This window comes from Ambystoma mexicanum, chromosome 5q (assembly GCF_040938575.1).
Source record: "Ambystoma mexicanum isolate Mex_15411 chromosome 5q, UKY_AmexF1_1, whole genome shotgun sequence".
Classification (NCBI taxonomy): Eukaryota; Metazoa; Chordata; class Amphibia; order Caudata; family Ambystomatidae; genus Ambystoma; species Ambystoma mexicanum.
In genome coordinates this window covers 409,987,398-410,007,685 of record NC_090933.1, presented here as the reverse complement: position 1 = coordinate 410,007,685, position 20,288 = coordinate 409,987,398, and the positions used below count along the sequence as shown (strand labels likewise).

The window sequence follows — 20,288 nt, the reverse complement described above, 5'->3', positions numbered from 1 at the left end:
ATGACCAGGTGTAGTTTCAAGGGTTTTATTTTTATCAAATGGAAATAACCTTTCCATAAATCTGTAAGCACAGACCCTATTTTACAACAGGAAGTCGAAAGGGTGCTCGTCAGGATGTCTAAAAGCAAATAAAGTCCTTCATCCGGAATCCTACTCTAACCTAACCACTATCTACATTCACCAAAGGAAGGAAACTAAATAAAACAAAGAAAGACTTTGTGGAACTGTTCAAAGGAACAGAGGGCTGCAAGTTTCCGACCCCAACCTTGACCCTTTTTAGTCAGGACCTCTGCCCGCAGTTAAAGCACACAATAGACAGATCTTGGCGTGCTGAACTATTATCATGGTATTCCAGCATAGGCCTCCCTCCGTCTTTCTCTACACTTTGGGACTCTTAGTTTTTTGTCTTCCCCACTCCGGAGTTCTCTGTTTCTCCCCACTCTGGGTTACTTCTCTTTCTTACTCCCCACTCTGGGGCTTTCTTTGTTTTATAGCACTTTGTTTTATTTCCTTGTTACTCCCTACTCTGGGGTTTTCTCAGGTTCACCCCACTCGCTTTCAAACTCTGTGCTCTCTGGGGCTCTTCACCTTCTTCCTCCGCTCCTCTGGGGTATTCTTCGTCCTTCCCCACTCTGGGTTGTCTTCCCTCTTTCTCTCACTTTCGCCCGCCTTCCTCTCTACTCGAGCCACCGCTACCCGACTGCCTTGAGTGGTGATCCTCGGGAGGGACGTGGCGTTTGGTCTGCTCTCTTGTTGTTGCAGATCCGCTTACATGACTCTTCTGCCAGGCTCCGCTTCATTCATCAAGAGTCGATTATGCGACTTCTCAGCTGGGCTCAGCATTGGCCTTCTGAGACCCTCTCTGTTTCTTGTAGCTAGGTCATGGGAAAGATGTGTTCACGCGACTTCTTAGCTGGGTTCGACACCGTCCAAGCGGTGCTCTCTCCTGTTCTCATAGCTCTGTCATGAGAGGGTGGAGGGGGATTTGGGGGAGTCGCTTATGCAACTTTTCAGCTGGGCTCTGCCCCGTCCTACCGGGGCTCTCTCTCATTCTCACAGCCTCTCTGGGATTGCTCTGGCCAGCCTTCCGCTGCGCCTCGCTGCACTCTCCTGGTGAACGCCATGGTCCTGTCCGCTGACTATGGCGTTCCCCTTCTCTTTCCAGCCACACCTTCCCTGGCCTCTTTGCTCTGATGCAACTCTGCGGGCCTGTTGAGAATCTTGTATGATTGACTGTCCCAGGGCTGCTCTTTCTGTGGGCTGGTTCATGGGTCCCTCCTTATTCTTTGTAGGAGAATGGGCATACCTAAGGGCAGAACCCAAGTCAGCCAGGACAATAAAGGGTGGAGATGGTTATCATAAAACCTAACCCTTCATACCCTACAAAGGCGTTAGTTAGAGATGGGGAGGGAAGGTGACTTCTCCCCCTATCAGGGCTGTGTCCCCAAAGGGGGAGTCATCTCCAGAGGGATCCCACTTACCCTATCCCGTAGGGGGTGTTAAGCGTAACAGGCTCACTTCCCTAGTCACAAAGGTTTTGGCTTGCCCTTTGGGAGAGGAGGTGATCTCCCTGGATTTGTCACAGTCCACAAAGACCCCAGACAGGGTTTGATGAACAAAGCAGATTTTTATTAACAGAACTAAAATATCCTTCTCAAAGGTCAAACTTCAACATGAAATGTCAGCGCCATCAGTTGTCAACAGTTACACCAGTTCAAGTGATTAGTTTTATAGTTCATAAGATTTTAGGGCAACTCCCTGTCAATCACAGTCTCTGTGGTTCTCCTTCCGAGAGTCTTCTGGCTGCACTACATGTCATGGTGGGAGATGAGCACCTCTGATGCCCTCTGCAGGTTCTTTATTTGTCATTGGGTCTAGGCAACAAGCCACAGATAAAGCTGGAGTTTCTCTTCCAATGGCAGGCAGAGTCGAATAGTTTGGGGGCTTGAGGTTCCAAAGAGATGCTCAAAAGGGGCGTGTCACCTTATTTGCAGAGGATCCCGATTTCTACCATGTAGTACCTCTCTACTCATGTCCGGGTCCTGTCCCTCCTCAACACCACATCACCTGCACATTCCCCCCTCCAACTGTAGATTTTAACACTTTAGATCATAGCCTCACTCCACACCCCTTCCTTGGGCTATACGGGGCCTCTTGTTCCTTCTGGCTCTCGCGTCCTACCACCCTGCTAGCCCTTTAGGCTCTCTACTGGTTCCCAGCCTCCTCATGGTGGTTCTGGCCATCCACCACCTGATGCTTTATTCCAAACACCTTCTGTGCTCTTCCTCCTACCACCTTCCTTAGTCCCCATCCTGCCTGCCCCCTTCTCCCCCTCTTGTCTCCAGCCACTGCCACACTATCACTCGTCTTCCTCAACCTCCTTCTCCAACGGTGAACTGCGAGGACCCAGGAATGAGACGCAGACACAGGGGATTCATGGTTTTGGTCAAAGACTTATTAAAATAAAAACGGGTTGGGCAATGCCTCTCTGTCCCCGCTTTAAGAGATATTTCCCATCATAAAACGAAAACGAAGGTCAACAGTCAGAAGGTCCAAAGCAAAACGTCCTGTGTGTCCAAAGTGCTACTCTGGCCATCACATTCTAAAAATTATCTCTAGGGTGAAAAGGGAAAATGTCTTGGGCCTTTAGTAGTGTATAAATGTTCAAAAAGGAAAATCTGTAACTCCAACAGAAAAGTTCCAGAAGGATAGAGTTCCTTGTTCCAGAGGGTGGGTCAATCCCCCTGCATTTCTCTTCACTCAGTTTTATATTCAAGAACAGCAGTTCCTTGAGTTTTTCTTGATCAACAACACAACTGGTACATAAAACAACTTGGCTCTTAGTCTTTATCTTGTTAAGATATCTGGTGTACTCTCCTACTAGATTTTCTCCCTTCGTTAATATATTTCTACAGCCTTTCCCTACGCCTGAAGCGCTATTATCAGGACTTCTTGGTGTAATATCTTTTACACACTGTTCAACTTGACCATGCCTGGTATGCTTTCCTGCCAGGACTCTCATATGAACACACTTGCAACCTGCATCTGCCTGGTATACCCTCCCGCCAGGGCTTTTTCCTACATATCTACTCTTATGACTTGAATTTGCCTAGTATACTCTCCTGCAAGGGCTTTCTCACATAGGTTTTTTCTTGCACCTTCAATTTCCTACTAGGGCTTTTCTTATGCGGGCTCTGCTCACACTTCCAAACTTGATGGTCTCTTATATTTGCTTTATCTTGTAATTTATCTGTCTGGTATACGATCCTTCCTGTGCATCTTTTATATGTGTATTGCATAAACAATGCTCACTTGTTTGTTCTCTTTCTTGTGCTTCATTAACAATTATTTGGGTTTGGCATGGCGGGCCAGTATGCCCCGGTGTCACCACTTCCCTTCGGTGGACTCACTGGCTCTTGCTGGCATATTGTTTCTCCGGCGGCAAGCCAGTGGTGATCATTCACTGTTGCCTTCCTTCTCGCCGCCTCAGCTTCTCTGCCTCTCACGGTTCCTGCGGGGCTCTTCTGTGCCGTTTTGGACTTTCGATAAGGTGGAAGCTACCTTCCAACACCTGCAAATGCCCAAAAGCCTTCCGTCGGCTTCTGGTGTTCCTGCAGTGTTTGTTTGTTTGTTTGTTTGTTTATTTATTTGTATGGCGCACCTTACCCAGGGGCAACAGGGTGCAGGCAAAAGATAATTCGAAGCTTACAATGTTGCGGAAATATACACTTTGAGGTAGTAATAAAAATAATCAGAATTACAGGAATAAAAATATACAAATCTTCATACATACAAAGTCAAAAATCTATGCAGGGGTAAATATACAGATATGTACAGGGCTGTTAGAGGCGGGTGAACCTAAAAGAATATTCAGGATTACAGAGGTAATAAGGAATAAGAGGTATACAAGTCTTCAAACATTAAAAGTCAAAATCTATACAGGAGGTAAGTGTACAGAAGTGTGCAGGGCCGTTGGAGGCGAAGGCAGAAATACGAACAAGAGTATCACTATCTATACATAGGTGTAGGAAAGTGCAGCTAAATACAAGGGTTATTGGAGTTAAGGTGACTGGTGAGGTGTCTTCTAAAGTGCGAGTATGGTTGGTCAGCTCTTAGGTTGTGAGGCAGAGAGTTCCAGAGCGTGGCAGCTTTCACCGGGAAACTGTTCCCACCAATGGTGGAGAGTTGAATCTGGGGATTATCAGACGGTTGGAATTGATAGTTCTTGTTTGTCGGATGGAGGACTTTCTCCTTACCTTGTCCATCAGATAGCTGGGGGCGGCATTGTTGAGGGCTTTATGGGTTAGGGAGGCCAACTTTAGTTTGATTTTGTTGTCTGTAGAGAGCCATTTCTGTTGGCGTCTAATGGTTGAGATATGATCTCTCTTATTAATGCCGAGGGCAGCTCTCAAGGCATTGTTTTGTAGGATTTGGAGCCTGTGGATAATGGCTTTGTTGGCACCGCTATAGAGGGCATTACAATAATCAAGCCTAGATAGTATGAGTGCTCTTGCCAGGATCAGGCAGCTGTCATTGGATAGGAATGGTCTGCCTGCCCTTATTAATTTGCAAGTGTACGCAGTGGTAGATGCTAGTGAGTTAACCTGTTTAGTGAATGACATAGTGGCATCCAGATAAAAGCCAAGGGTTTTTACTTCCCTGGATACTCTGATGAGATTACCATCTATGTTGAATTCGGCATATTCAAGGCCTAGTTTGTTGATATTAGCAGGGGTACCTAAGATGATGAGCTCTGTCTTGTCATCATTCAAGCATAGACCATGAGATGCCATCCATGCCTGAATGATGAGATATATGTTCTCGCTCGTGGTCAGCTTCCCGTTTCCATGCCCACAAGCCGGTTGGCTCCACGGAACACTCCAGTCCCAGGGTCTTTCAGTCCCTATCGAGAGGCACAGAGTTCTCCTGCCAGCAACGCACCTTTGTCAGCTGCTTTTCCGGTTTACATTTCCCGGCCGCACTTATGCTCTCGCAACTAGAGCACAGCTTGTGCTCTTTGCCTCCCTTAGTTACAGTATTATTGTATTCATGGAAATGGAAGTCCATTCTTGGCAACTTGCATTTAAAGTCTGGGTAAGTGTTCTCAGGGATCTGTAACAGTAAGTCAGTTCTGGAGGACTTGTCGGTAAAGTCCGAGTAGGTGTTTTCATGAGTCTTAAAAGGCAGTTCAGAATTTGACGACTTGCATACAGATCTTGTGAAAAGGCTTTCAGTACCCTTCCAAGGTAGATGAGGGGAGGTATGACAATATGCCATTAAGGCACTGGGCATGGATAGGGAATCCTCAAAAGAAAAAAGGGTGATACCATGTCTCGTTCAATGATGCCATGATACTCTCCCGGAGGCAGTCTCCCCCATGTGATCCTCTCTCATATAGCTGCCCACAGGGTCAGGAGCAGGTAGCGGTGGCCGTCCCCTGGCCACATGGTGAGCGATCACTGCTGGGAAAGGAGTGATGACACCATCGGATTCATCACAGAACTGTGACACATCTCAAGAATGCGTCCCTGCTTCCCTCTGGGGAGCCATCCCCTTGGAGTCTAGCGAAGTGAGCCCGCTTAGCAATACCCTCCCTAGGGATTTTGGAAAGCAGGATCTCAGTGGGGGTGACTCCCCTTCAGGGGAAAAGGACACCCCTTCCTTTGCGGAGCTCACTATACCTAAAATATTTTCTGCTTACATGCGAGTAAGAAAGACAGGCATCACATCTATGGGTTGGACTCAAAGTAACACTGACATTAACTCTATGTGTTTGGCGCAATGTAGTGCTGAACTTCCTGCAGGCTTGACAGCCAGTGGTGAACAGTCTGCCCCTTTTGCATCTCGCTGGGAGAATAAAAGGGCCAACAACCCTTGAATGGAAGAGGCGAAACCCTACGCCAATGTGAGCCTCCGGCATGAGAACGTCAGAGAGGGGTGGAGGCGTGCAGAACAGCAGAGCCAGCTGTAGCACGGGAGAAAGTGGACACCCCAGGGAGACGATGTCTGCTCAACAGAGCAGAGCAGTGGACCCGAGAGGCAGAGCCCGTGCAAAGAGGACCGTACCTGGATCCACAACCATGTATAGGACTTGTTAGTCCCAAAAAGAGCAGCTGAATCGGGAAAGAAGAGGGGGCAGCGTCCTTTGCTCTCAACCTTAGAGCCAACCAGCGAAAGAACGTCCTGGGAGGATAGCTCAGCGGCAGCGTGCGCGTCTTGGAAGCAAGACGACACAAAGCAGCAACAGGTTCGATCCCCGGGTCCGCGCTTAGAAACCTCCGGGTGTTTAAGCGCGTTATAAATACGTAACTAAGACAAAAAAACACAATTACGCAACTAAGAAAAACAAACAATTCCTGTAACAGCGCCTCGATGCCTGCGGGCTGTGTGAGCGCTTTATAAATGTAAATAAATAAATAAATAAATAAATAAAATAAATAAAACACCAAGATGATTGGGATGCAAAAATGACTCATCTCCAGTACTGAAGGGCAGCAAGCCTGGCTACTGCTGCAGAGGAAACTGACCGTCGCTGGAGCAAACCTCACAACACAGCAAGTACGTGGGTTGCCCAGGTCGGAGGGATGAGAGGAACAAACAAGAAGGGGAAGAGGGAAGGACTACCCTAACCCCATCCACGAGTCACAGGGAACTGAGAAGTGAAAGAGCAAGAGATAAGGAGAAGGGCTTAGGGATCGTGAGAAAGCGCGCAATAGAAATCCCCAGAGGGGTTACAGGGACCCACGACAGCTACTGAACCAAAGTGGGGTCTTAGATAACTTCAGATGGGTCACAGGAGCCAATGAGAACGACGAGAATAGAGAGGGGTCACAGTCACCATAATAAGGGCTACATGGACCCACAAGAATCAAAAAAAACAGAAGGAGAATGGGGGCAACAGGTACCTCCAGACAGGTCAGAGGGACCCCAAGAACTAAGAGAGACAAGGAAAGGGAGTTACAGGATCCTCCAGCAGGGTCAAAGGGACCCACGAGAACTAAGAACTAGACAAAAAAAGGGGTCACGGAACCCAAAGAGATAAATGAGGCATTGGGACAGAGAGACCCAAAGGGGGCAGAGTGGCCCAGTAAGCAAAGTAAAGAACAGATCCAAGGGGTGGGCGGTGGCACCCAACAGTTGACTTAAGTGAAGAAAGACCAACCAAAGTGGTGGAGAAGGATCAGGGAAATATCCCTCCACCTAAAGACATTTGGCAAATTTGTGTTTTCAGGGACTTGAGCCTTTTTGTTGAAACTTTGGTGAAACATTTTAGGAAACTTTACAGATGGACAAGAACTGTTTCTTTGAGCAAACCTGATTTTAACTAATGACTTTTGGATCAAGACCCAGGAGGGATTCCTGGGATGCCTGAGAGTGATGGTTGTAAAACACCTCGAGAGTGCAGGTCACTATTTTGTTTTGCCTTTTTCTAAGCGGTAGGGCCAGTTTAGTGAGTAGTTTTAGACTGAGGACTACTTTATTTTGGACCATCAACGAAAAGGTCAGTGATGCGTTTTCTTTTTATTAAAATAAAGGTACGTATAAACTATGTCCTCTGAACCGTGTCCTCCTTCAGGCTTGCCACACAGCCCACTCCAAATTCCTGCCACAACCGTCTCCAAATGCCCGCTCCTCTTCCAAAGTGGGTCATCTCCTATAGCACAACTGGGCTTTTGGGCCTGCACATCTGTATGCCTAGTATTGAGGATGTGTGATTAGTTAAACTGTAACTGCTTCACCCCCTCTCCTCTACATGTGTGTTTAATCTTGGTTGTGGCAGGATTGTGACTTTAAAACGTTGGTCTGCCAACTTCGATTTCTGGTCGGCACGCAGGGTACCTGTGGGTTGTGGCAGAGCCATGTTCTATTTCTACTTCTATTTATGCCATCAGAGGTGTGTTCAAACATCAAGTAGCTCTAGGTAGATCATTGAGGTCTAGAAGATATTTGCCACATAGACCGCTGCTTGGTGTACAAAGGTGAAGAGCCATAAAGAGCTTTATGGACCATAGTGAGTAGTTTAAAGGGCATTCTGCTCTTAACTGGCAAGCAGTGTAATCTCTGAAGTGCTGAGGAGATATGAGCAGATCTTGCAGTGTTGGTGACTATAGTCATGGAGTTCTCCAGGATTTGCAGAATATTAACATACAACGCGAAAGACCAGCATACAATGAATTGCAGTAATCCAATCTGGATCCCCACCAAAGCTCTAGCCAGGATTCAACAATGCTGCTCTGAGACAAGAGGCCTAATTTGTCATAGAAATGTAGTTTTGTCAGTGTAAGTTTAATTTGCGGGACCACGGACGAAGAATGATCAAAAGACATGCCCAATGATTTGACTTTGGTTTGGACACGGATAGTATATTCACTAATCTGACGCCAATAAAATGTCTGCCTTGCTTTGGTTCAGCCCGAAACAGTTTTTGGGCCATGATTGAACACATTTAAAAATGGAATGAATGTGAGCACAGTTATTAGCCGGGTCCTGGTCTAAACAGAACACCAACTAAGTGTTGTCAGCGTAGGTATGAAACACTGCCCCCAATTTAGACAAAAGAACATGCAAAGTTTTCAAATATATGTTAAAAAGGGTGGGGGAGATGCAGGATCCGTGATGGACCCCGAATTCGACCAGGTCTGGTCTTGAATTTTATGGACCAATTTTAACACTAGATTTACAGTTATTCAAAAATGATGAAAGCCAGTTAACAGCAGAATGTGATGCTCTGACAATCTCCCGGAAGCGCCGGCACTGTAAAGGATGGTCGATAGTGTCAAACGCTGCTGAGAGATCAAGGAGCATAAGCAGGTTTGCAGAGGAAGCCATGCTAAGTGGTTTCAGTGTTTCCGTATTGTGATGATGCATTTTTATGAGGTTCCGCCTGCACCTCTTGGAATCTGTGGTGAGGAGGGGGCCGGGGACATTGTTCCATGATAGGATTCAGATTGCACAACCAGGCTCTTCAAGGCCAAGAAGTAGCTTTATACAGAATGTGACTGGCCCTTTCCAGTCTGCCCCCTTTCCAGTCTGCCCCCTTTCCAGGGGCACAGTCTAAGTAAGGGTGACTAGGAGATCCTTTGCACACTGCCCACTTTATCACCCCACTTAAAGTCCCCAAAACAAGACATGGTACTTAGTTGTACAGGTTAAGAGACACAATTAAGCTATAGTAGCAGAATTATATAGAAGAGTACATACTGTATAATTCTATTGCAAGAATTATGGGGTGATGAAAAACCAATAATTCATATACCTCTATCCCCATCCCCTCAGTCTCTACTCTTGACTACCATCATAACAATTATCCATTTTAGATTTTCCTTATTTAGATGGGCTATGATAACACACATGTCAGGTATTTGCTTGCAGAGGCTTTAAATCCATCCTCCATTGTATGATCGCTGACAATCCACTGCCATCCATGGTTTCTCTGGTCAGTCATGGATGACCCTCTTTTTCCATTCACATTTACAATTGTTTTCCACTAATTTTGACTTGCAGTACTTACGATGCCTGTAGGTTAAATGATACTTGTCAATATTTTGCCTACTCCATGTTAGAGGTATTGTAAATAACCTCAGCAGCCTCTCAAATAACAAAAGACTCTAGCAAATTGAGCAATGCAACACTGTACTTAACTAGTGCTTATCCAGAAGGCCATACATTTGCAAAAGTCTGTAAGCTCATTTCAGAATTTCAAATTAAACTGGATCAATATTTCTAGAAAAGGCAGCATACTGTGAAGGATCAATATACATTCATCATACCACAGGACTCCCGTTTGACATAAGACATGCCATCGCCACAACATAAGCTCTTACTGGAAAGCAGAATATTAATAAATAAGGCTGAATTGGGTTTGGTTATTTGAGAGAGTCAACAAATCTAATCTTAGAGTCCGAACACATGTGGACTGGAACTAAAGAACTAAAGAACCTGAAAAAGTGGAATATGCCAGCAAGAAGGTCAACACTGTAACCGGTTTGATGAACTCAAGCCAACCAGACTAGCCAGTGGACAGTTTTTGACAGGGGTGCAGATATGACCTAACAGGCTTTATCTCCATTCAACCACTCTGCACGCAGGGGACATATTGCTGTCCATCAAATGTTGACATCAGCAAGCGTGTGGTATGAGAGTAATGGACAAGCTTGGCAACAAGATAGTGAGGGCCCTGCCTATGAAAAGCAAACATGCACCAGGAAAAGAGCCTTGAATTTTACCTGATCAGTCACCAGCAACCAGTGAAGTTGTTGGAGAACAGCGGAGTTATGGCAAGCGACTGCCAGCTCCATTTTGAATAGGCTGAGTGGCAAAAGGGCATGCCCAGGTAAATGCTAAGAAATCTAAAAAGAGACTATACATACAGTGTTTACTGATTTCTGTATGTTTATTGAAATTAAGTGAATGATTTTTATCAGATTTATAAGCAGATATTTGCAACCTGTCGAAATAGTGTGACCTTGAGGTTCTCCTTGCACCAAGGTTCTAGTGCTCAGGTTTTGAAGCAGGACAACAAAAGGGAATTGTCAGTAGTTTGTTGTTTATACTTCAGCCCCGTCACGCAATTTCAGAATGTATGTTTTTGAGGCATTCAATTTGAAACAGGCTGTGCTCATCCACCTGTAAGCATCCAGGGAACCAAGCAGTCACAGGCAATACCCCTCCAACTTGCAGAAGGGTCTGGGTATCATAGCCTAAGAATAGAACTAGAAAACGCAGGGGTCAATGATAGGGCCATTGGTCAAAGGACACTGAATGGGTATGGGAAGAACCTGGGTGAATCCAAAGGGCAATAGCACTTTTCCACATGAGAACAATGGTCCTGAAACTACCTGCAGCTGAACCCTCAGGAATACATGAATCCATTGCATTGAACAGGCTACCTATTTTTTTTTTTTTTGTTTATTGACATTTAGTTTGCAAAAAAGAAAAACATTTTAGTCATTCGTTTCAGCTTCTAGCTCAAACGTTTCACAACATTTCACACTATTTCTAGTCATTTCATTTCATCTTGTTAGAGATGATGTGGTAGGATCATATCCATAAAATGCACAACTGCGCAAGTCAGTTGAGTGTTTGTTCATGAGATTAGGTAACTCCACCAGTCTTCCATGTTCCCATTTTTTGGTGCGTTGCTCCCAAAATGAAGTGAACGCTGAGCCGCTATTTTGGGACATCCTATTATCAGATGTTTACTTGTTTCAATACTTGTCACACAGAAGCGACATTTGTCACTTCGAGTCTTCCCATCTTTTCTTCTCCATAAAACCTCATTGGTGCTATAGAGGTTTAGACGTAATCTGAGGAACTGGCTCCGATGATACCGAGAAGGAAATTTGCTGAGGTACCTTGGTGGTTCGCCTATTTTGTGACTCGAGGTTCCTAAATCAATTGCCGATGATAATTGGATACGTTTTTCTATGTTTGTTATCCAATACCAATTCCTAAATTTAACTTTAGCCACTTGCGGAATTTGTAGGACTAGAGACAAACTTAAATCCGCTGCTTTTAGAACCTCCAGTACTTTCTTCTCCCAGATGTTTACTAAGAATGCTGATGGATCTGTGCTTTTTTCGTGCAGTATATGATACGATTTCGCAGTGGGCGTCAGGCGCATTTTGCGCAATACTAATATTGATTTCCACAGAACCATGGAATGTAAAGAGTCCAGACCAAGTTCGTGTCTTACTGCCACCATGGATGTACTTACTGGGAGTTTCAGAATTTTTCGCCAAAAAAGACCCCCTATGGTCGGCCAGATTTTTTCGTCGATATTCCAACCTGCTTCGGTTCCAAAACAGATCGCTGGCGCAACCTCTTGCAAGTAGAATGTTATTATAGGTTGAAAAGAGAAGAGCCCATAATTTGCATGCAATTTTGCTCCTTGTTGTGCGAAAGTTTTCATGCGAGTTGTTATGTCATTTGTCCAGCTCCATTCTCTTATGGAGATGTTAAAGGAAATTCCTAGATAGCGGATGGCTTCAACTTTAGCCAAACACTCATCTTGCACCATCCACTTGAAACACTTTTTCTTAATACCTGGATTTGTGCCTATTGCGATGATCTGGGATTTCCTTACATTTATTTCTATATGGTTCTCGACTAGATAGGCTTGCAGTGTCAATAGCCGTTGGAGTCCAATTTCCGTTGAATCTAGAAGTACTAAGTCATCGGCATAGATCACATGGCTTATGGGCGTGCCATTAATTTTAGGTGGAAAGGTCTTTGTTTTTTCAAGCGCCACTGGGAGGTCAGAAATAAAGAGTTTAAATAACAGAGCGGCCAGGGGGCAGCCTTTTTTTACGCCTTTAGATGTTTTTATTTCATCAGACAAAGTACCTTCGGCATTTAGGCGCACCCTAATTTTGGTATTAGCGTATAATGCCATAAGTGGAGATAGTAAGTCCAATGGGCAGCTCCAGTTCTTGAGTTTTTTCCACAGGAGTTCGCGATTAATACTGTCAAACGCCTGTTTCAGGTCAACGAACGCAAGAAAAAGTCTTTTTTTGCATCGTAAGGTTTCCAATTTCGCTATGTTCAACAGTAACAAGTTGAGCTCCACCCCAACACCTTTTGTGAAGCCTGTTTGTCTTTCATCAATTATATTGGCACTATTAGCCCAGTTTGCGATTTTCTTCTGAAGAAAGGACGCAAAGATTTTCCCCGTAGTATCCAATAGGGCTATTGGGCGATAATTTATTGGGTCCTTACGGTTGGCCTTTTTAAAAATTGGGACCACGACCGCACTCCGCCAGGAATCTGGGATTTTTGTTGATATTGCTATTTGATCAAATAACACCTTAATACCTTTCAACCAGTTTTCTTTATTAGCTTTTAGCATTGAATTGGAAATGCCGTCGGGCCCTGCTGCTCTCGAGGTCTTTAGATGTTGGATTGCGTTTTCAATGTCCTCCACAGATTCAGTTACTGACCAGTCACAAGGTTCAGTTGTTATTGTTGGAATAATTGTTACATTTTGGTTATTAAAGACATTAGAGTAATGCTTTACCCACTCTGATTCACTTACTCCATTAGATAACACAAATGCCTGGGTTAAGTGATCCGAGTTGATAATTTGCCAGATGTTCCGGCTGTTGTTCTGAATAATTAGTTGTAACATATATTCGGCTTGTGTTTGTAACCGTATCTGGTTGAATGACTTTAACCAGTTTCGGTATTTCAAGCGCCTCTTGGTCGTCAGCAGATGTTGATTTATTCCACCAGCTCTCTTTAAAAGCCTCAAGTCCTTTTTTAGGGATTTCTTCGCCTCGTTTAGCACTGGGTCAAAAGGATGTTTACTCTTTGGTATTGTCAGGTTGTGTTTATGAGCATTCTTAGTAAATTGCATCAGCGCGGGTATGTAGTAAACTTCCACATCTCTCATATTGATTTGAGTAAAATTTTTTGTCAAGTTAGTGATTTGATTCGAATTTATTCGTAACCTGTTTTGTGCTTGGTTTATACTTAATGAACTTTTATATTTCAACTGTTTTGAATTTTGTGCATCCCAAAGAAGTATTAAAGCGTTGTGATCGCTTGTTGCAGAATGCCTTATAGATAGCTTTTCAATATAGGTGTGTAGATTTTCAGATACCCATATTGAATCAAGAGTTTTTTTTGATTCTCCACGGTGCCAAGTGTCTCCTGCTGGAATATCGCCTTTAGTGCATCCATTTTGCATCGTGCAATGGCGTTGGGTTAATTTGTATTCCCACTTGGTCCCTCGGTCTGCTGTTTCAGTAGGCACTTTGGTCCTATCTTGGTTTTTACGTACTTTAGCATCATCAAACCACAAATTGTTCAGGTCGCCACATATTAGGATAAACGGATTGTCATAGGCATCTAGGCATTCATCAATTTGTGAAGTAATGGCCGCTAAATAAGTAGAGTCCGTTATCATTGCCGGATTCCAATAGGTGTTTATGATCAGCATATGTTGATTGATATTGTTGTCTTTGATGTTGTTTTTCCTCTCTATAACTAGAGCCTGCACAAAGAGATTTGGATTAGACATACTTATTACATTCCATCCTGCTGCGTTGTCAATCATGGTTACTAAACCGGAGAAAGGACGTCCGAATAGGTTTTTCCCTGCTGCATTTAGATAGACGGAATAACCATCGCTCAGGGGTGTGTCTCTTAGCCATGTTTCCTGCAGACAGATTATTGTGCTTTTTATCTGATTAGGGCAGTGTCCTTGAAAAAGATGAGCAAAGCCACGAGTGTTCCATGACGTTAGTATTTGGGCCGAGCTTCTTGACCCTTCTTTATCCTAAACGTTTTTCCTGGTGTTTCTTGTAACACTTGTGGGGTCAGATTGTGCTTTCAACTCTTTCCACAATTCAACTCGATTCTCATTTTTAGTATTAGTTGAGCATTTGTTGGTAGGAGGTGAGGCTCTGTATGAGTGCACATCTTCGCATATCGATAGATCGAAGCCAAAGAATAATAAATCATCCTTGGCATCGATAAGAGGTCTTGCAAGTTTTGTTGACTTCATATGAAGAATTACCCAGTCTGACCTTGCTTCAGATTTATATTCTACAATCACAATATCATCAGATCTTATGTTGCGTAGTGCCGGTATATAATGTAATAATCTCATTACATTTGCTCTATTGAGATTGACTTCATTCTTATCTTCCAAGATGTTTTCCAGTTCCAATCTTACCCAATTAGGGTTCACAGACTCACGGATGGAGATTTTTTCTTTAGTTTTTCGGTGCGATTGTTTTTGCAATTGTGTTGTTGTTTGTTTCGGATTCAAGGTTATTGTGTTGGAATCAAATGACTTTACTGCTTTCCGTCTTATCCATGACGACTCCTCATTGTCAGTATGCGAGCTGTTTTCTTCTAATACAGCTGGATTTCTAGGAGGGTTACGTGAAGTGACATGCCGATGTTGTTTTTTTTACCTGTCTTCAGTTGAGCATCGGCGTCATGAGGTATTTCTGGGCCGTATTCTGTTGTTTTCTCAGTGCCTTCCAATGCGTCTTCATCATCGATTGAATATATAGATAGGTCGCATAGATCAATCGAAGTGGATTTATCATTTGCAGACGAGGAGGACAAGGAATCACGGCCTCTTTTTGTTGATACGTGCATGGATTTTTGTGGTATTTGATCGCTGTTAGTATTGGCCTTCGACTTTTCTGTAGCCTTTGCAGCCGCAGTGGTTTTTGCTGCCTCTAGGCGCGGTGGAGTAGTCAGATTTCTAATAAACTTCTTTGCCTCATTTGATCGTGGTCTTTTTGGTGGGGGCCCTTTAGATGTAGTTTTTCGTGCTTTCATTGGTTTTTTTTTCAGCAAGGCCGGGTTGGCAGTTTTTGCTGTAAACGATTTTGCTGAACCAGAGAAAATTCCAAAGGACATTTTTGGTTCCACTAACGTTGTCTGTCCTTTAGACTCTTGGGGAGCAGCTAGCTCCGAAAGTTCCAGTGGGTTATTATTTTGTAAAAGAGAAGGCTCAACAGTTGGTTGTTGCGGAGTCAACAAATCATTTGCGGATGGCAGGGGCCGTTCATTTCCTATACTTCTTCCTTCTTTTGGTTGAGGATTTTCTTTATCACCTTTTTTTTCCTGATTGTTTTTCCTGTTGTTGGGATTTCATGATTTCTTTGCCTCATGTAAAGTTTCGGCATTTGCACACAAAACTGTGTTTATGTGCACGTTTGGATGGGTGCTTCTTTGGGGCGACCTTGGCGCCTCAGTGACCCGCCTTTGACAAGTGCATTTATTAACCGGAGGTCTGCCACTCGGTTGTACTACAACGTTGTGCCCGATCCACTTCGTGCATTCTACTATTGCCTCGCTCAGATCGACTTTTTCCTGTGCTTCTCTTTTCGTTATTTTGTTTAAGCGAGAGTGCCATCCGTGGGAAGCAGCAGCTTCTGCATTGAGGCGCTGTACGAGATGTTCATTAAATTTTTCCAATTCAAATCAACTTACTGTTGGGTTGCACAGATCAAGGAGTTTTGGTCTCGTATAGAGTCATTTAATGCCTCGTATAATTTCATAAATGGCATTAAGGCAATAGAGGTTGCAGCCAAAACATTGTTATGAATTTGTAACCCTGCGGCGATGGAAATGTTTCCTTTTATTTCTGTGGAGTCTCCAGAGTGTTCGACCTCTGGGTGATTACCTGCTCCTGGGTCATCTGCTTCTTTCTCAATCGTCGTGTTTGTGTCATCTCTGTTTCCGTGTAGGCCATCTTCACCGATTTGGTGACCTATAGTTTGACTGACGTCAGTTGTATCTAAGTTTATTAGCCGGGCAACAGGAACTGAGTCTTTCCGCAGATGTGCGTTCTTGCCCAGAATGGACGCATCCTTGATTGCAGTGCTCGTTTTCCGTTGTTTGTCTGATTTTCCATCGTGTTTGTTTGTGAAGCTTTCATTTAAGCGATCGCGCATCAGAACAAAATCTGCTTTTAGACGTTCAGTCTAATGAGCTTCCCTCACCACCACCTCATAAGACGTGGTGATATTAGCAGTCTCTACAGTTCCAACTTCGGTTAATGACCGAACATCGACCATTTCTTTTTTGTCCATTCTTACTTCATGTTTTGATTTTACTGGGGCTTTGAGAGTTATTGAGGCCTGTTTATTGTTTTCCCGTACATCAGTGTTTTTTAGCAAACCCTTGTCTGATGAGGGGATACTGATTTTTTTTCCTAGTCCCAGCTCGTCAATGAGTGATCTTTCTTCGAGCAATGTAGATTTAGGATGTTGTAATTCAACATTCTTTTGTGCCAAAAGCCGACAGGGGGTTATTTGTATGTTCTCTGGCGGTGAGCGCATGGCCAATAGATCGGCATCAGTTATTTCAAAGTCAAAGGTGACATCCGAAGCATCAAGATAAACTGATGGAGGACGCGGGCTGGAGGACAGCCGCTTTTCAGTTCTTTGACTAGCATCTGTTGTGTTCTTATTTGCCTCTCGGGTGCACTTTGTTAGATTAGGGGAATGGATTATAGGACTGTCTTTTGGCAAGGTGACTTCTTCGTCTTTGTTAGCCATTCTTTTTCCATTCGTGGTCGCGCTCTGCGTTTCCGAAAACACGCCTGCAGGTGAAAGTGGAATGAAGGCTTCTTCTGAGCGTGTATTAGCCACAGGTCCCACTATCTCCGCATCTGACAGCGTATTAGAATGCGTCTTATGCAGTGAAATCAAGTCGGGTACTTGGCCCGGGGGTGGGGCCGGGACCGGAGCAGGGGCCGGAGTTGAAATTTGTGCAGACGTCGATACGACTGACGTTTCTGCTGTTTTAAGGCTGTGGCAAGGTAAAGCTGTAATTACAATGCAGTTTTGAACGCTTACCTTTGCGTTTGAAGTCTTCAGTTGCTGCCGCTTTAGCTGTTGTAGTCTGTTGCGGGTGTGCGGTCCGCTGTCTATCGGCGCCACCTCTAGATCGTTACATGGGAGCGGCTCCATCTGCATTATATCGTGCAGCTCCTTTCACCAGTTCGCCTCTTCGTGACCGCAGAGGACTTTAGGCACGCTGAAAAAACCTGTTTCCTGCTGCCAGCAGACAGCAAAGCAGCAACCAGTGAAACAGTCTCTGCAAAAACTCACGCTCCCTTGTCTAGCGCGGGTGTATCACCGCAAGGGCGGCTCGGACGGCGTTTTGTCTCCTGCTTCCTGGTTGGGCGGGGCCACGAGACTCCAGTCTCTTAAGGGAACAGTCTTCCTTTACAATGCCCAGCGCTCCGCAATGACGAGCTATGAGCTCCAGTTGAAACTCGTGTGAATGCGGGTAAAGGTACAGGCAGGTAGGCAAAAGCAGAATGAAGGCAGGTTGAGTGGCGCAGCCACAGTGAAACAGTCTCTGCAAAAACTCACTCGCCCTTGTCTAGCGCAGGCTTATCCTATTCTTACCTCTGTTGACTGCAGACACACGGTACTAGTTGCCCTTAGCATGTTTAGCCCTGGCTGTTTACTCTGATTTCAGTGATCCTTTCATTCTTGTTCCCGCAATATCTACCTCTGGATGTTTCTGACACATCATCACTTGGCTGATAAGCCTGTTTAGTGTCCCTTTCTGACAAGCTTATTATAAATCTTTACAATTGCATTTTTCAAACTAATGGGGGGAGTGGTTAAGCGAAGCAGGATTAGCCTTTCATCTCAGTATCTTAACTTCCCTTTTTAGTTGTCAACACCAAAGCTGTTGAGACTTATGTTGTGATCTGCACCCTTCACGCAGAGGAGGAAAGCCTCTCAGCCATTGGCTTCAATTGGAAAATCACAGTTTCCACTGAATCTATGGGCGGAGGCATCCCATTTTTGAGGAAGCAGTCTGCTTGAAGGGGAGATGGATGCCGGAACTGCTTTGGGCCTTGGACATGCTTGTAGAGTTAAGTAAAGGGTATGGGAAGGGAGGAACGTAATGTTTGAACACTATTACATTAAGTAAAGTGAAAAGGATTTCAGGAGAGGCCACCGGGGGTGCATGGAGGAAGGATTATCCTTTAACGTGCCCCCGTTCAGTAGGAGTAAAGGGGCTCTGAGCCCCTACCCCCTCTGCTCCCCTCCTGCCCCCCCCCCCCAAGAGGTGCCCAACCGACTTTGCGAGAAGCTCACCATTCAAGGCAGCAGCTGTCCAAGTCTGGGGAAGATCCGGTACAAAACAGCTGAGATAGCCATGTGGGCAGCGACACAGAGGTCTGTGGCAGCCTGTGTCGCACAACGGAAGCAGATCAATGCAAGGCTCGGGCAGAGTCGGGGCCAGTGCGTAACAAACAGAATCTCCTGGTGAGAGGCATTGATTCATCAATCCCGAACGGCGGGGTGTCCAGAGCAGATCCGCATGCACATTGGGTGGACATTGAGCTATCTATGCGATTAGGGAGGTGCCTATGCTGTCCCGACCTCGAGGTCCACATTATGATCACGAGCGGGGCCCACACCGGATGGTCGTCTGTTGAGAAGCTGGGCGCTACGGCAGACCAGGTACGGTCCTGGGGGAACTTTCGGAAGGGTTTACAAGTTGCATGGTGGTTCACTGCCCCCCTATGTGGGGTGCTCCTGGTCCCGTTGGGCACTGGTGTTATACACTGGGCCACTGGGCCTGCTGAGGCTTCTGGACCCAACTATTGAGCTTTAAAGAGGTACAAGAATTAGAGGACGGATAGCGAACACAGCCCCCACCGGTCCTCCCGGCAACAACAGTCCGAAAGCACTGTGAAGACGTTATTGGCAAGACAAGGAGGACAGGCACTGGCCTAATTTCCAATCGCGGTCCCTTACTTCGAATAGTGAACAAGACCAGCGAGACAAGCCCGGCCCACCGTTTGAGATACCTGAAGGTGGAGGACAAGAGCCCCCAGAAGGAATCGAGGCCAATGGTGCAGGTATTACCTTCACGCTTTCCCAACTCTGTCTCAGTCCTCTTGATTTAGCTACAAACTTCAGACCTGAAGACTTCACTCTGCTCCATAATATGAGGGGGATAATGTATCTGCCACTACGCACTAAATTTGAGATGGGAAGCGAAGCCGCTGCCCCCCCCCATCTGTGTTATAACGACTGGATCTGGGAAATCTGGCGAGGAGTGCAGATTTCTATAAAGCCTCAAGGACGACCTCCATAGAGGAGAAGAACAAGTTACTTACCCCTGGTAACGTTCTTTCGATGGATGTTCCTCCAACGTATTCCTCATCTTTGACATGTAGTGTCCAGCTTAGGCCGCTTTGAAAAATTTTCGGCAGAGAACGCCTTGCATCGATGGCGTCGAGTCGATGTCCCTCGAAGGCCTCCGTCGAGGGTGACATCATCGGATGTTATAAGTAGCACACACAGCGCCCGTTGGCCTCAGTTCTGTTTTTCCCCTCCTCATGTAGCAGATATGCCCATAATGTGGGCCTGACCGTACTCATCCTTGTTGGAACGAAAGCTGTAATAGCATGGGAAATTCTACAGAAGGGGTAGGTTGGGAGGGCAATGAGGAATACAAATGAGGAATACGTTGGAGGAACAGTCGAAAGAACGTCACCAGGGGTAATTAACTTGTTCTTCGAATGGATTGTGTCCTCCAATGTATTCCTCATCTTTGATAAGAGTCCCAAAGCAGTATCCATGATAGGAGGAGGGTGAAGAATTTAGACATGCGTAAAAACATTTCTTTTTTTAGGATAGAGTAAAGTACTGCCTTACCAAAAGCAACATCCTGAGCATGGGAAGTATCCAGAGAATAATGCTTAGTAAACGTGTGTATCGACCACGTTGCAGCATCACAGATGCTCTTAATAGGGACACTCCTTTGCAGGGCTGTCAATGTGGCCA

General features: G+C 45.2%; 1 protein-coding gene across 3 annotated transcripts in view; it reads right to left on the bottom strand.

Moving 5' to 3' along the window:
• The window catches only part of RBBP8 (RB binding protein 8, endonuclease), a 2,310,314-nt gene that overhangs the window by 1,455,391 nt on the left and 834,635 nt on the right, over window positions 1-20,288 (bottom strand). The gene's annotated exons all lie outside the window — the stretch shown is intronic.